The following is a 14,446-nucleotide window of genomic DNA, read 5'->3' on the forward strand; positions in this document are numbered from 1 at the left end:
AGCCCTGTGTTCTCTTCAGATCTATGCATATAAAGATTCTCAAATAAATTTTAACTACCCATATTGAGAATGCATACAATTAAAATAGGAAAAACCTCAGAAGACATATGGAAGACACGAAGAAGACAGGGAATGCAAGATGTGGAAATAGCATAAGTAAAATCACAAGAATCTATCCAAATTCTGATGCTAATTCGCTCTCCCTCAAAAAACCCGTAGAGCAAGCTCCTCCCTTCTTCAAAATTCTTGAGTCCTCCAATGCTCCAAATGCTCTCCAAATGCTCTCCCTAAGCTTCTAGGAATGCCTAAATATAAAGAGCTCTCAGAAAACTCCTAGAATGTCTCTAGAAACAGCTAGAAGGTGTCACCAACTAAGCATGTGTCTTTTCCAACCTTCTAGATGAGTCATAAGGTTGTAGACACCATGTGCTTAATTGATGCACTAACCCCTGTGTTGTTGACATATGAGGAATGAAAAGGTGTGTTAACTCCTAAACAAGCTTATAACTCCAATTTACTTTTTATATAACTTCTATTTAAATTTTTATAACTTTTATTTTTAATTTTTATTACTTTTATTATTATTATTATTGATTACTTTATTATTATTTTATAATAATTATAAATTTTAATTTATAATTTTTTTTTATTTTAATTCTTAATTAATCCTCATTTAATTAATTATAATCAAAATATCAAAGATCATGATATTTTATATTAATTTTCTCAAATAATTAATTTATTAATTAAATCTATTTAATAAGACTTAATTAATAGAAAATTCACCATAGACCTCCAAGATAAAATATGAAAACCCATCATTAGAGCAATTCACACAAAATTAGTTTAAAGGGTTAAAAATCACAAAATATGTCATCTGACACATTCGGTGGATAAAATATCTAGATACTTGTCCTACCTCACTAGGAAAAATGGTTTAAGGGTTTGGGATTTGGATTTGAGAATTTATCTCCCTTCTCTTATCATTGAGATAGTATAATAGGGTACGCTCATCTTGGCAATTCAGAGAAGTCGATACTCGGTACCTGCAACCTACAAAAAAAATCATGCATGTACATACAATATATAATGCTAAGCTAAACAGGCAATGGCAGGAAGTGGTGCATCGTGTAGATCCCGACTAGCAGGTGACTACAACTCCCTTGCTTAACCATATCAAAAATGCCATACAATAAGAAAACACACACACCATTCACATGCAAGTATGGGGTAAGTATCCATAATAAAACACATGAGATAATAAACCATCTAACTAATCATCAACAATAACTGGAAGCAATGTAATGATCATCATGCATACATGAAATGTAAAGTCTAAATGATCTCATCATATACCAACTGAATCCATAACATAATGTCTGATAGTCTCAAAACAATACCACTAATCCATCAACATAAAGCTAGTCTAACATAGTCTGATAATAACAACAACAATATGTGTATAAAGATGTGAAAAAAAGCAGGCACTACATATTGGGTATATCTAGTTTTTGTGAGAAGATGAATTGAAGTTCTCAATTTGAATACTTTTTGCAACAAGGAATAAAAGGAATAAAGAAAAATCATAGGATGACAAAGTTAAAGGTCATACAAAATGTAATCAAGAGCAACATGTTGATGTTCATGAAAAATTTGTTAATGTTCACCTATTGATATTCAAGAAGATGCAACTCAAGTAGGAGAAAAAATAATAGTGGTCAAGATGGAAATATTTCTTCTAGAGAAATGACTTTGGTTTTTCAATTGTTGGGTACTAATAATAAGAAAATATCAAGAGCTCATGTAAAAGAAATCATATATTAGATTTTTCAAGATGCATTGGACTTTATTAATAACACAAGTTGAGGAGTTGATTCAAGTGTTGCAAATGGAGATTTCTATAAGAGATTGTAATATAGAAGACAAGCTCAAGTGATTTCTGAATGGTTGAATGTATCTAGAAGAACTATTCAAAGTTGTATTAGGAGAAAAAATATGTTAGATGAAAACATTAAAAAAAATTGGGTAAATATTTGTAGACTTCCTTGAAAAGAGATTTCTATAAGAGATTGTCATATAGAAGACAAGCTCAAGTGATTTTTTAATGGTTGAATGTATCTAGAAGAACTATTCAAAGTTGTATTAGGAGAAGAAATATGTTAGATGAAAACATTAAAAAAATTGGGTAAATATTTGTAGACTTCCTTGAAAAGACATGATTTTTAAATATGTAAAAAGATGAATCACTAAATATTGGATACTCCATTTTCTTCCAATAAAGGGGCATTATACAAATGAAAGATGAAGAAACTGATATGAGATTTTCACATCCAAAATATTTTGAAGATACAACAAAAAGTAAATTGTTTAAAGTGTTCAAGAAAGAATATTAGATGTGAATATGTCAGAGAATATTTTTGAAGGTTGCACCCTTGCTTTGAATGCTTAAATAAGGTACATTAGACTTATTTCTATCAAAATCATGTTGAATTTATCTATAGTTGAAACCATATAAAAATATCTATAGTAACACTATATCCAATTATGACCATCCCTAAAAGTTTGACATAATTTGTGAAGTCTTTTGTATGTAACATATGATAAGATTCAAATGAATTCAATGTATAATGTAAAAAAATTGTCTGTTGATTGTAGAGATTTATATATTTCCTTTGCAAACTAAGAATATTGATGTTTCAATGCAAGTTTTGTGGAAGAGATTTGAATATGAGGCACACCACATAACCACCATCATCATGGTGCACAATGGAAAGATAAATAACTTCATGATTCCAAAAAAAAACTTCACCTAATTGTATTCTTTCAATTATAAATTTCTTCAAGAATTATACATTTTCCCCTCAATCACAAATTCAAACTCAATATTATCATTATGATCAAGTCACAATATTTTTGTAATTGAGCTATTGAAACAATTTGATTTGGATGATATAGAAATTACAAATCTTAATGAATGCATTGTCATCAAGGAGGTTTGTTTGTATATTAATGATTATAAAGTTCATGACAAGAGCTATGTAGCCTAATTTTTTAAAGATCTTATGAATCGCAAGATAGATGCTTCACGAAACTTGATTTAGTATGATGGTTGTGTGAGTAAGTACATGCTTCTAATAATTTTCATTCTCATTTAAGTTATTATTTACTTTTAATTCAATTCCAATATGTATATAAATTCACTTTACATATTTTTGTATTTAATATCAATTTGATAAAATTTATCAAATGATTCTATACATGTGTACAAATTTATCCTAGGATAATTTAAGTCCACTAAATCCTTTATTTGGCTATCCACACAACATGCTATATGCAATGTTAATCTTTTATGGATCATTTTTTAAAGTGGACATGGAAAATGAGAGTAGGATGTAGTAGGGGCATGTATGAAGCACACAATTTACCAACATGAACTTGCAAGTACAAATGGTGTTCAATGTTCTTGATTAAGTGAAAAATAGGTTTTGAAGGGAACCAAAAAGTTGTACAAAATAGGTTTTCAAGCGGGATCAAAACCATAGAGCTAAAGATAATAATGATTGCACTATATAAAAGACAATTTAGGACATGCCAAAGCCAAACGAAAATAGGGAGAGAAACCATGTTCCTCTCCCCTCCCTCCCACCTAAGAAAAGTTGCTACAAAGCAAGGAGAAGAATAGTCATGAATAATTATCATTCAACCAAACTTCGAAAAGGCAAGAGAGGGGACCAACCCAATCTGACCCAACAAAATTTAAGATTTACTCATAGTCTTACCCTTATGGGAATGAAGAATTATGTCAAACGAGAGCTGGGGAAATTTTTGTATTACTTTTAACAATAGTCCAACTCTCTTCCACCTTAGTAATAACAAACTCCCAAAAAATTGATTCCAAAACAAAAGTACCCTAAACCTAGGAGGGAAGATTAGTAGAGGGTCCTAGAGAAAGGATAATGGAAACATGAGTAGGACAAATAGAAACTTGTGAAACCAAGACAAATCCAATAGAAACATCAAATCCAAGACCTATGATAGACAAAGATCAATAAATTCACACCCAAATGACAACACTTGCAAGAGGGTAACCACTATTAATTTCGACAAAATTACAAATAGGACAAGCATAAATCTAGGAAAATATAGTAAAAGGTATATGATTAGAAACACAAAAGAGGGGCAACCATCACCTAATAAAATTCAACGCTAGAAATAATAGCATAACTACCAACAACAAGATATGCACTAGGAACATAAGAGCCATTAGCAGTGGTCTCAAAAGTCAATACACCTTGAGCAACCACCTGGGAGAAATTTTTTTTCCTAACAATATAATGCTCAAAAGAAACACCCTTCTACCATGAGGAAGATTTTTTCTTTTTTCTCGAGATCGCACTAAGTAGAAACATGAGCAATTTTGAAACATCACTGACATGTGAATGTGATGCCTTCATAATCATGCAGTCGAATACATGACCTACAGAAGAATGAATCTTGATCACAATAGGAAGATCAAACATACTACAAACCTTATTTTTGGGAAGTGGAAGGTATAATATTTTGTTCAAATTCTTTAAAAATTGCATTAGGAGCCTTTCAATTTTATCATAACTATTGATCTAAAATGTGCAAATTTTATTTTATTTTTGTAACGTATATTAATCGATCTAATCCTTTCAATTGAAAAATAAGTCTTGGTATTAAAAGTGTATATTAAGTAATGCCTACTAAAAATAACAAGCCTCGTTGATTCAAGTAAGAGAATATTGTAGTGATTGCATGTAGGATAACAGATACAGTCAATGTGAGAATATTGTAAGTGTATAAGTCTCACAATGGGAAATAAAATAGTTTATCAAAATGTCTCCTTATGAAGACGATGACAATAAAATAGACATTTGTGATCCTATATATTCAGTTGATTATGAATGTATTTATGATTTAGTTGTTACAAGTGCATGCGCATACATGTTCTTTACTTAATTTTAATTTATCACATACGATGTTCAAACTTATTGTAGTCTTGTTTTTATTTGTGGAATCCATGTCTATAGGTGATAGGGTAAAAGCACAAACCTATGTCACCCTTTGTAAAGGAAAAGGCTAACAAAAGTATAACTATTCACATTCAATGTCATAAAATTGGTATTATTATTTTGAATTTGGAAATGAAGTAAACTAATGAAATGTGTATAATGGATGAATTTTACGATTATAATTTTTAATAATTATTTAGAATAATAATTGATACATTTTCCTAATTTTCATACATAATTTTTTAGCTGTTGAAAAACACTGAAAATAAGGGGTCTAGTTCCCACCACAAAATTATATGGAAATAAACTTATTTAACTTTGATCTCAAACTATGCTATAGATAACATACATATCTAGAACAATCAAAAATAAAAATTGGCTTTAGACCTATATTTTTCTTTTATAATTATTCAAATTTCAACTCACCTAAATTTGATAGTTTTCATCTCCCACCACATTTTTCAAAACAAATCTATTCTAACCAGGAAAACAATTATATATTCTAGAAGAGGACTCTCTCCTCTAGAACGCCATATAATTTTTAAATTTTTTTGATATGATTTATTATTTTTTATTTTTCAAAACTGACATATTTTCGAGTGTTAAATTATGTGCTTGTAGAATTTTTAAATTACAATATACTAGATCTAATTAAAACACTATAAAATCTATATGAGAATTTTCTTGACTCTGAGCTCTATAAAATGGTGTTTGTATGTTATTAAAAAAACTATCATAAAAAATAGTAAGAGTTATTGAAATTCCACTTTTTTGAAATAATTTTATTTTTTTAGTAATTGGATACAAACTAGTATAAAATATGCATTTAATAGACATTTTCACTTGGAAAAGTGTGAGACCATATATAACTTAGCTATAATGAATTTATCTAGATCATATATTTGAACAAAATTGCTTTTTAGATCAAAATACTCAAATTCCATCATTTTGATAAGTTAGCCTAAAAGGTGACACAACTTTGTACTTTTACCCGATAGTTTTCTTGGGCTTGTGAATCCTAACAATGTGGAAGGTGTAGAGTATTATCTACTTATGAGACCATTTTATGGTTTATTTTTTTCCAAGTTTTCCTAGTTTGTTAGTCTAGAAGTAAGGTTGTTATGTTTTCCTTCAAAGCTTGTTTAAAGTAATATTTGTATAAGAACCTCATATACAGTCTATACAATCAAGTTTTATTATGATCTGATGATAAGTGTAGGAAAGACTTGATAAATATTGCAAATCTAGAAAAACTTAACATATTCTATAATGTATGCTTTCATAATTAGTTAGAATGTGCAAATTGTCCCGTAGTCAAATGCATCCTTGATTACAAGAATGGAATATTTCATTAAAAAAATTAATAGAATTATGATATAATTGTATGTTGTAGTTATGATATGTGCTACTAACCATGTTTTGCAAGACTAAGTCAACAAGCATAGGGAAATCTCCAGCAAAGAGAACTCTAGACTAATTCAACAACCATTGAAAGAAGTGGAAGGATGACTACCATGAATGCATTAACTTCCTAGTGAACGGGTCAAACCATGAACCACTTTACCTAAGTGCAAATCTAGTTAGGAAGGAACTTGTATTTCTACTAAGCAATTAATGGAAAAGACCTATTCTGGTAAGATGATGAAATATTACATCTTGTCTGTAACCAAGTATAATTTTGCTATATTATATGTGGTTGTCATGGTTTTTAATCTAAGAGTTGGTTAGGATGTCTTTGTTATAAATAAGTTGCATTTCGACTTTAGAGTTAGATAGTTTTTGCAAGCAGTCTTAAATCTTGGATGAAACTAGTTAATATAGTTTATATTCAATATGTACTTGGTTTCCAGATATGAATAAAATAGAGATTTTGATTCAACAAGGTTATATTGAGTTGTTTCAATTCACTCTTGCAAGGGAGGCCACTTTGTGAGTGGATATTTATGCTCCTTTTATTAGATGTTATCCAATACTTTGTTGTTCCTGCAACCACTAGGTGACAAAACCTATCATTGTTCCTGCAACAAAGGTAGATAGAGTATAAACCTATTTCACCATTGGATCTTTTCAATTCATATCTAGATAAGTTATTTTCCAGTAGAATAGTTGAATCTTTCAAGAACCCAATGTTTCCTCTTAGTAGAATAGTGGTAGTATTTATTATGATTTAGTGCATATACCTTGTTGCACCATTTCAAATTCACATCCTTAAGTTGATAAGTTAAATGAAATTCTTTGAGGACATTTGATCCATATAAGTGATGGGTATTTTATCCTAGTTTATAGTTAGATAAATTGGGCAAGCATCTACTAAGATGCACAAAGGAAAAACATGAATCAATAGATGTAACTATAGATGGTGATGGAAAGCCATATCCAACTGGTTCATTTGTTATTGAAGGGACCTATTATCAACAAACAATGATAGGAAACAACAGTGTTCAGTTTATTAATTACATGTCTACCCAAAAAGTTATATATTAAAGTAGATATGATTTGAACATTGGATATAGTTATTTATTTTGACATAGTTTAGTGGTTTTGATATACAGTTTTGTATGCTTCTATTCATGTCCCCTTAAGTCATTTCATTTAGACATTACAACTTTAAATCCCCTTAGGGGATTCTCTTATATGACTTCTAAATTTTTTACAATATATTTGTTTAGATAATTTGATTATATGTCATTAGTTATATATACTACTAAATTCCATTAGTTAGATATTACTTATATGATTTTATTCTAAATAAATTTCTTAAACATCTCCAAGTCTATTAGAAAACATGGCAGGGCTAAAGGTGTGGTGGATAAATGTTTTGGAGTTGTTCTCACATCACTAAAACATTTGTCTCATAAACTTCATGTTTTTCAGAGGGATGTATCCCCATGGAATATTGGTTATAATGGCCTACAAAATTTGCTATTATGTTATTTTCTATTATGTACCCATCAAGAAGGTAGGACATACTACTCAAATATCATTATAATATGATACCCTATTTTGCCTTCATTTTTTTATTTTTGTCTTTGAGTGCATTTGCAACAATTTTTCTAGAGAATATTGTAGAACTAAAAAGCACACATTTGTGCAATAAATATAAATATAACTCTAAGACAACAGATACTATTATAATGCTTACTATTTCAATAATAAAATCTATCTTAATTTAAAAATTGTAATGGTAAATCTGATTACAAATACAAATGAAAGATGTTCATTTGTTGGCAAGAATAGTGTTGTAGAAATTAATGACCATCAAACACCATGCCCAAAAACCAAGAATGTTTCTGTCTCAAATGAAGGAAAATGTCTAAAAAGAATTGAAAATCATCTAAACCCTTCACAATTACCTCCAACACTTACAATCTTCTTATAAACACTAGATTTGTTCAATCACGTCACAGATTCATCATGCAGTGACATTCTACTCCTAGTGCTACTTGGATTCAGGCTCAGGTTCCTGGTCTCCCTCGGTCTTATCCCTTAGGGATGCATTTCTTTGTACCAAGAAAGGATATCTAGTCCTTCTCTCATATGTTCATTCTCATTTCCTCTCTTTTTTTTTATTGCTCATTCTTTTTCAGACACTATTTGGTGCTCCCATTGGGTTGCTTTTTTGTTGACCCGTTGTATCTTCCAGTCCCTTGGACCCTTTGTTGGTCTTTTGTCAGACATTAATATCATTATCTTATCCATACAATCCTCACATCCCTTATTGAAGTAGCACAACCTACCCAATGAGAAATGGTATGACCCAACTCTTCGATTTGTATGAGCAAGCTAAGAAATTATGTAAGAGATAAAATTTCCATAGACCAACCATTTCTCAACCAAATATACAATGCAAACCTTCCCACTATCAAAATTTTGAATTATGATAACTTCTATGTTTCATGTATGGAAACACCAAGAAGTCTTTCCTCCAAATTATATCTTCCATCGGTGTGAAGAATGTTGTTCAGAAGAGATTCCATCATTGAAAAACAAGAAGAATCTATTTAAAAAGAAATAATAGTATTCAATGTCTAAAATCAATATGTTCAAATGAATTTCCAAAATGCCTTCATATGTTCTCCCTATGAGGTTCACTTCTCTTCTCCAAGGATATGTTATTTAATAAAAGTACATTCTTTTAATTCTCCAATGTCTCATTAAATATAAAGGGTCAACATATTTGAAGTGAGACACTATCATTTCATACTACCACTTTATAATCCTTATTAAATATATAAATGTAAAACTAAAAATAAAATAAATATAAATATTTAACTTTGTTAATTAGCAACTTACCAATCTTTAATTTAAAGCTCATGGAATATATGAAATACTTAGATAACCATTAAAACTAATCACACCAATAATATTAAAAATAGTAACCTTACCAATATGCCCAATTAGTGCTCCAAAATGATTTAATTGAATGATTCACAGAAAATCACTCTAGAAAAGAGTATTCTACACATTATCCCAATGAGAGTTCAACTAATTGTCAAATGCCATCAATTTGCTAGATAAACTACCTCCAGGATTCACTAACCCTAACTCAATAGTTTACAAGAACACACTAAATAGACTAAAGGTCTAACTCACTAGAAAGGGGACATTACATATTTATTCAATACTACATATACTAATTTGTAAAACTTACTTCTAACTTAAAGGAGAATTATTAACTAATCATTTACATAGTTATTCCAAAAAAACAAATTCTTAACAAACCTTAACTGATACTCACATAATAATAAACTCAAAGAAACCAACAAATGACTTTTATGTATCCTAAACACTAACAAAAACTAAATTATATGAGGATGTATCTAATTTAATATATTAAACATTTAGGAGAAAATATCTACCATTTGAATGTGTTCCAACCATTATGATAATAGTTGTTAATTTTAAATTTATATATTTTTCCATTAATACCTACATTTTCATGTCAATTTTTTCTGACAACATTACACCAATAGTTGTGACTTTAAAGATGTTATTTCTATGATGACTACCTACATTGAAATTTACCTTTAGTTGTAAATTTAACTGATCATGTGATGTGAAATTAATTTTATAAGCATGGGTATTCTCTTTGTACAACCATTGGTCTAACATTTTTGGGGTTTCTTTTGGACACCTTGGCAAAATGCATATTCATTTGAGATTGTATCTAATGATATGACCCTAAATTTATAAGAAAGAGACTAGCTAAATAAGTTGTAAAAAAATGGGGTGATTTGAAATTTTTATATAGTTGTTTGCCAACTGTGAATTTCAGTTGCTCAACTTTTAGATCATTTTCCCTAATAAACCAAAGCTAAAAATTGATTGAACATTACTTGAATATTTTCTCTTTCAACAAACAAGAGCCATCATCAATAGATCACATGTTTTTTGTTTTCACTAGGTAACATTAAAGGTCAAACCCTTGTTGCATATTAGAGAATGATTAATAGGTCTATATACTTGTTGCCACTATTCTACAGAAACCACTACAAGAAATATCCCAGTGATAAGAACACATCCCTAACCCAAAAACCCTATAGTCGGGATAGCTCATGGATATCAAAGAAACCCTTGATTGTTAGAGGGGCAGCAAGGTGTCCAGAAATGCTGAGAAAGTCAATAGATATAAAGATACACAAAAAAATTAAAAAGCTTAAAAACTCATTTAAGCATCCACTTTATTACACAAAATAAAAGATTGTAGACATGCATATTACGAGATAAGAATAAATCATAGATCACAGTTCTTAATTAGAGGTAAGGACTTAATGAAAAGCAAACTTGTAATCTCATTTTATTAGTGGTCAAAGGTTTATTGAAACTCAAACTACAAAACATGCTCTAGATGGAGCTTGAGGGAGTGTAAAGCTTTGCTTCAGCATGGGACATTGCCCACAAAATATAAGAGATACTTATCCAATTGTTTCTAAAAGAAATTGTAAGACCCCTTCTTGTATGTACTTATTTAAACATGAATTTCTATGTTAAATCCTTTATAGGAGGCTTGAATGGATAAGTGGGCATGATAAGGCAATGATATGGGGAAATGTTGTTGTTCTTGCTAGAAAACTATGTAGAGGACATCTTGATAAATTATGGCTATCTTATGTATAAAAATTATGACAATGGATATGAATTAACATTTTATGGTTTAGGTGTCCTAATGGAAATTGAGATCAGTTGATATGTTCATGTTTTGATACTCTGTAATTTGAGACTTACTACATTGTTCGATTGTTTAAATATTATTTTGTACTAACAATGATATGAGGTGTTTCACCTTGTGATGATGATGCTAGTTATGATACCTTGATGATGAGGTTATATGCATTCAGATAGTTTAGTATGCTCTATTGATGATGTTTATGATGTTTAGGTATACGCATGTCTAATGACGATTATTCTAGTATTTTGATTTGAATTGATGAATATGTTATGTTATATTGATTATGTAATTAGTTATGATTAAATATGTGTGCAAAAATTTTAAATGAATGTTTTAATGTTTTGATCAATGTGATTATGCAAATTTGGTTTAAATATATGAATCTGATGTTATCGAACTACTAATATTTGAATTGAGTGTGCAGGATAATTAACCATGGAATTAATTAGAGAATTGGTAATTGACCCTATGTGCAAACTATAAGACTAAGGTTGAATCCAATAAAGTGATTTGAACCTCATTGTCTAGTGTTTAATTTGTATTGTAATCGGAATGTATGGGTATCATTCTATAATATGTGACATGTCAAATGTTATGTAAAAGTAAATCTTATGGTGTCACTTGATGCTTGTTATATGCATATGTGTACTGACATGTCAATTTAGGGTCAGCAGAGTAACCTATTAATCTAAAACTAATTAGTTACTAACCTAAATTAGTCTCCCTTAATTAGGGTTTAGTGGAAAGGTTACATCATTAGGGTTTTTGAAGCTCAAATATTTCAAGCCACTTGTATAGGTCCTAAAATGATCCTAGAAGCCAAATTTAATGTAATTCAAGTGCCCAAGTTGTATGTGTATGGGTTGCGAACCTTTTCCACCATTCTAGAACTTCCTAGCAATATTTATGGCCCCTAAAATATCTCATTTTCTCTTTTGTGCGAAAAATGGATCATCTCCATTAGGTTATCCAAGTTTTCACTCCTCTAAAAAGTTGTCTTTATGGTAGGCGCAAGTGGGAAGACCATAGGAGGCTTAAGTCAAGTTTGGAGTTATTGATATTTTGGGTCGCTAAGTTTAGAGGTTATTTAGAGTCCCTTTGAAGAGTTGGAAGTTGTTCACCCATTCTCTACATTTAGAGAAGTCAAATTTGGAGTTGCAAGAAAGAGTGGAATTAGCTCTTTCTCAAACTTCATTTTCCATAACCTTTTTGAAGGTAGGATCTCCATTGCCATGGTTATATTACTTGTTCCTTGCTTGTATGTCTTAAATTCATGCATTTGTAGTATGTGTGTGTGTGTGTGTGTGTGTGTGTGTGTGTGTGTTTGTGTTTGTATATGTGAGGGATACGTATTGTGGATTTTATTTTTTTCCTTTCATTTTTATTTTCCTTGTTTTGTTGGGGAAATTGTGAAGGGTTTGTTGGCATTACTCACCTCGGATAGAGCAAAAGTGACCATGTATGGGAGAATGGCTTTTGTTGAACTTCAAGTCAGTGCAAAGTCTCTTCTTATGTTGAGTACAAGGAGGAGGTAAGGTGTTATGGGCCCTTGCTTGTCAATGTAAAATCAATTTTGTTTTGGGGAAATAAGGAGAGAAATAAATGGAAGTTTATGTGATTTGGTAGCCTTGGAAGAGGCATGTGATTTGTATTATTGATTGCCATCTCCTACTTGTAAAAATCCACCTTCTCCCTAATCATAGGCTCATTATGAAATCTATTGTGCATAACTTGGATGGGGATTATATGTTGATTTGTGTCATTGTGATTATTCCCTAAATGTCACTCGATCAATTACTGGTTCTCATAGCTCGAGGTGTAGCCTCACATCGAGGCCTAGGTTGGGAGGTGAGCTCTCCATGGTACCTTGTGTGTGTTTGTAGATTGTAAATGGATTCAAATAGGGGAGCAATCTTGGAAGGGATTCTTGATGCAGTCCTTGGAGCACCTTATTGTTGGAGAATTTTCCTTTGTATCACCTTTCTGATTTAAGCTTGTAGTTTTGTCTTGAAGATAAAGGACTGTATCATTGTGTTTTTATGTGGAAGGAAACAAACTATACCTCCAATTTGTTATGTTAAAGGAAAATATCCAATAATGTAGATGTTCAATTTCAATAAGTAGAAGAGAATATTCCATTTGTAAAGTGAGTAAATTGTGTTAAGATTTAAATCTAAGTGTACTCCAATCCTTGCTTCAAATGTATATTGAATAAAAGCTTGGATTCAATCTCAAATAAAAGGAGTTTTGGTTATTTTGAAGTGATGGTATTTTCTTGAAGATGCCAAATTAAGTAAGTATAGAATCTCCTTCAGTTCTTGATTAAAATTCAATATGCAATTGGTATTTTAGCCCAACTACATCCTAATGTTATATAGTAATCTGAATTAGTTATAAGATGGCTACAGTTATCCATCCACTAAATTAAGATGCCACAAGGGTAATAGACTAAATAAAATTCAAAAAAATAGAATGTCCAAACAAAAATAAAAGAACTTAAAAATTCACCTAAATCACCACCTACAGGATGCAATTTTTTTTTATATGGGAGACAAGTTTAATTCCCTCCCCACAAAAAGATCACAGAGAATAATCCTCTTTCAAATTTAAATATAGAAATCTATTAAGAAATACAATAAATATAGACACTAAAGTCTTTGTGGCATTTATTGCCCTATTATTTATCCTTTGTTTAAATATGTTGAATGAGAAAATAAAAGAGGGGATGAGACAACACGTGGTCCCTACTCCAACTCACATTCCCCCTTAACCCGTTTTGGCACAAGTCTGCAAGCAATATTCATTGCTTTTGCCTTTGCAAGCAAACCAAAACACATTACATCACCGGATGTGTTGGATGCTTACCCCTTTCCCCGCCAAAGAAAACAAAAGGAGGGTCACTTACCTAAATCCCATGTCTACCCCATCATCCACCTTGCCACATCACTCAACCCTCCCACCAACATACATATTAGTTAGCTGGTCGATGACTTAGGAAGGGCAAATTGGTGTTTCTTTTACTCAATCTCAATTGGGATACGTACAGATCAAAAAGGATTCAAGGGGCCTGGAAGGCATTATATTCTTTGTAAAATAGGTGTAGGAACACAGAATTATGGGATTGGATGACCATGAAAACACTTTTTAGTTTGTTGGTCACTCTGATTATTCTATATGGATGTGAAGTTTGGGTGGCAGTATGTTCGAATAGAAATGGCAACGGGTAGAAAGAATTCAAAAA

The sequence above is a fragment of the Cupressus sempervirens genome, chromosome 4 (genome assembly GCF_028749045.1).
Source record: "Cupressus sempervirens isolate cs-2001-9-10 chromosome 4, ASM2874904v1, whole genome shotgun sequence".
NCBI classification, from domain to species: domain Eukaryota; kingdom Viridiplantae; phylum Streptophyta; class Pinopsida; order Cupressales; family Cupressaceae; genus Cupressus; species Cupressus sempervirens.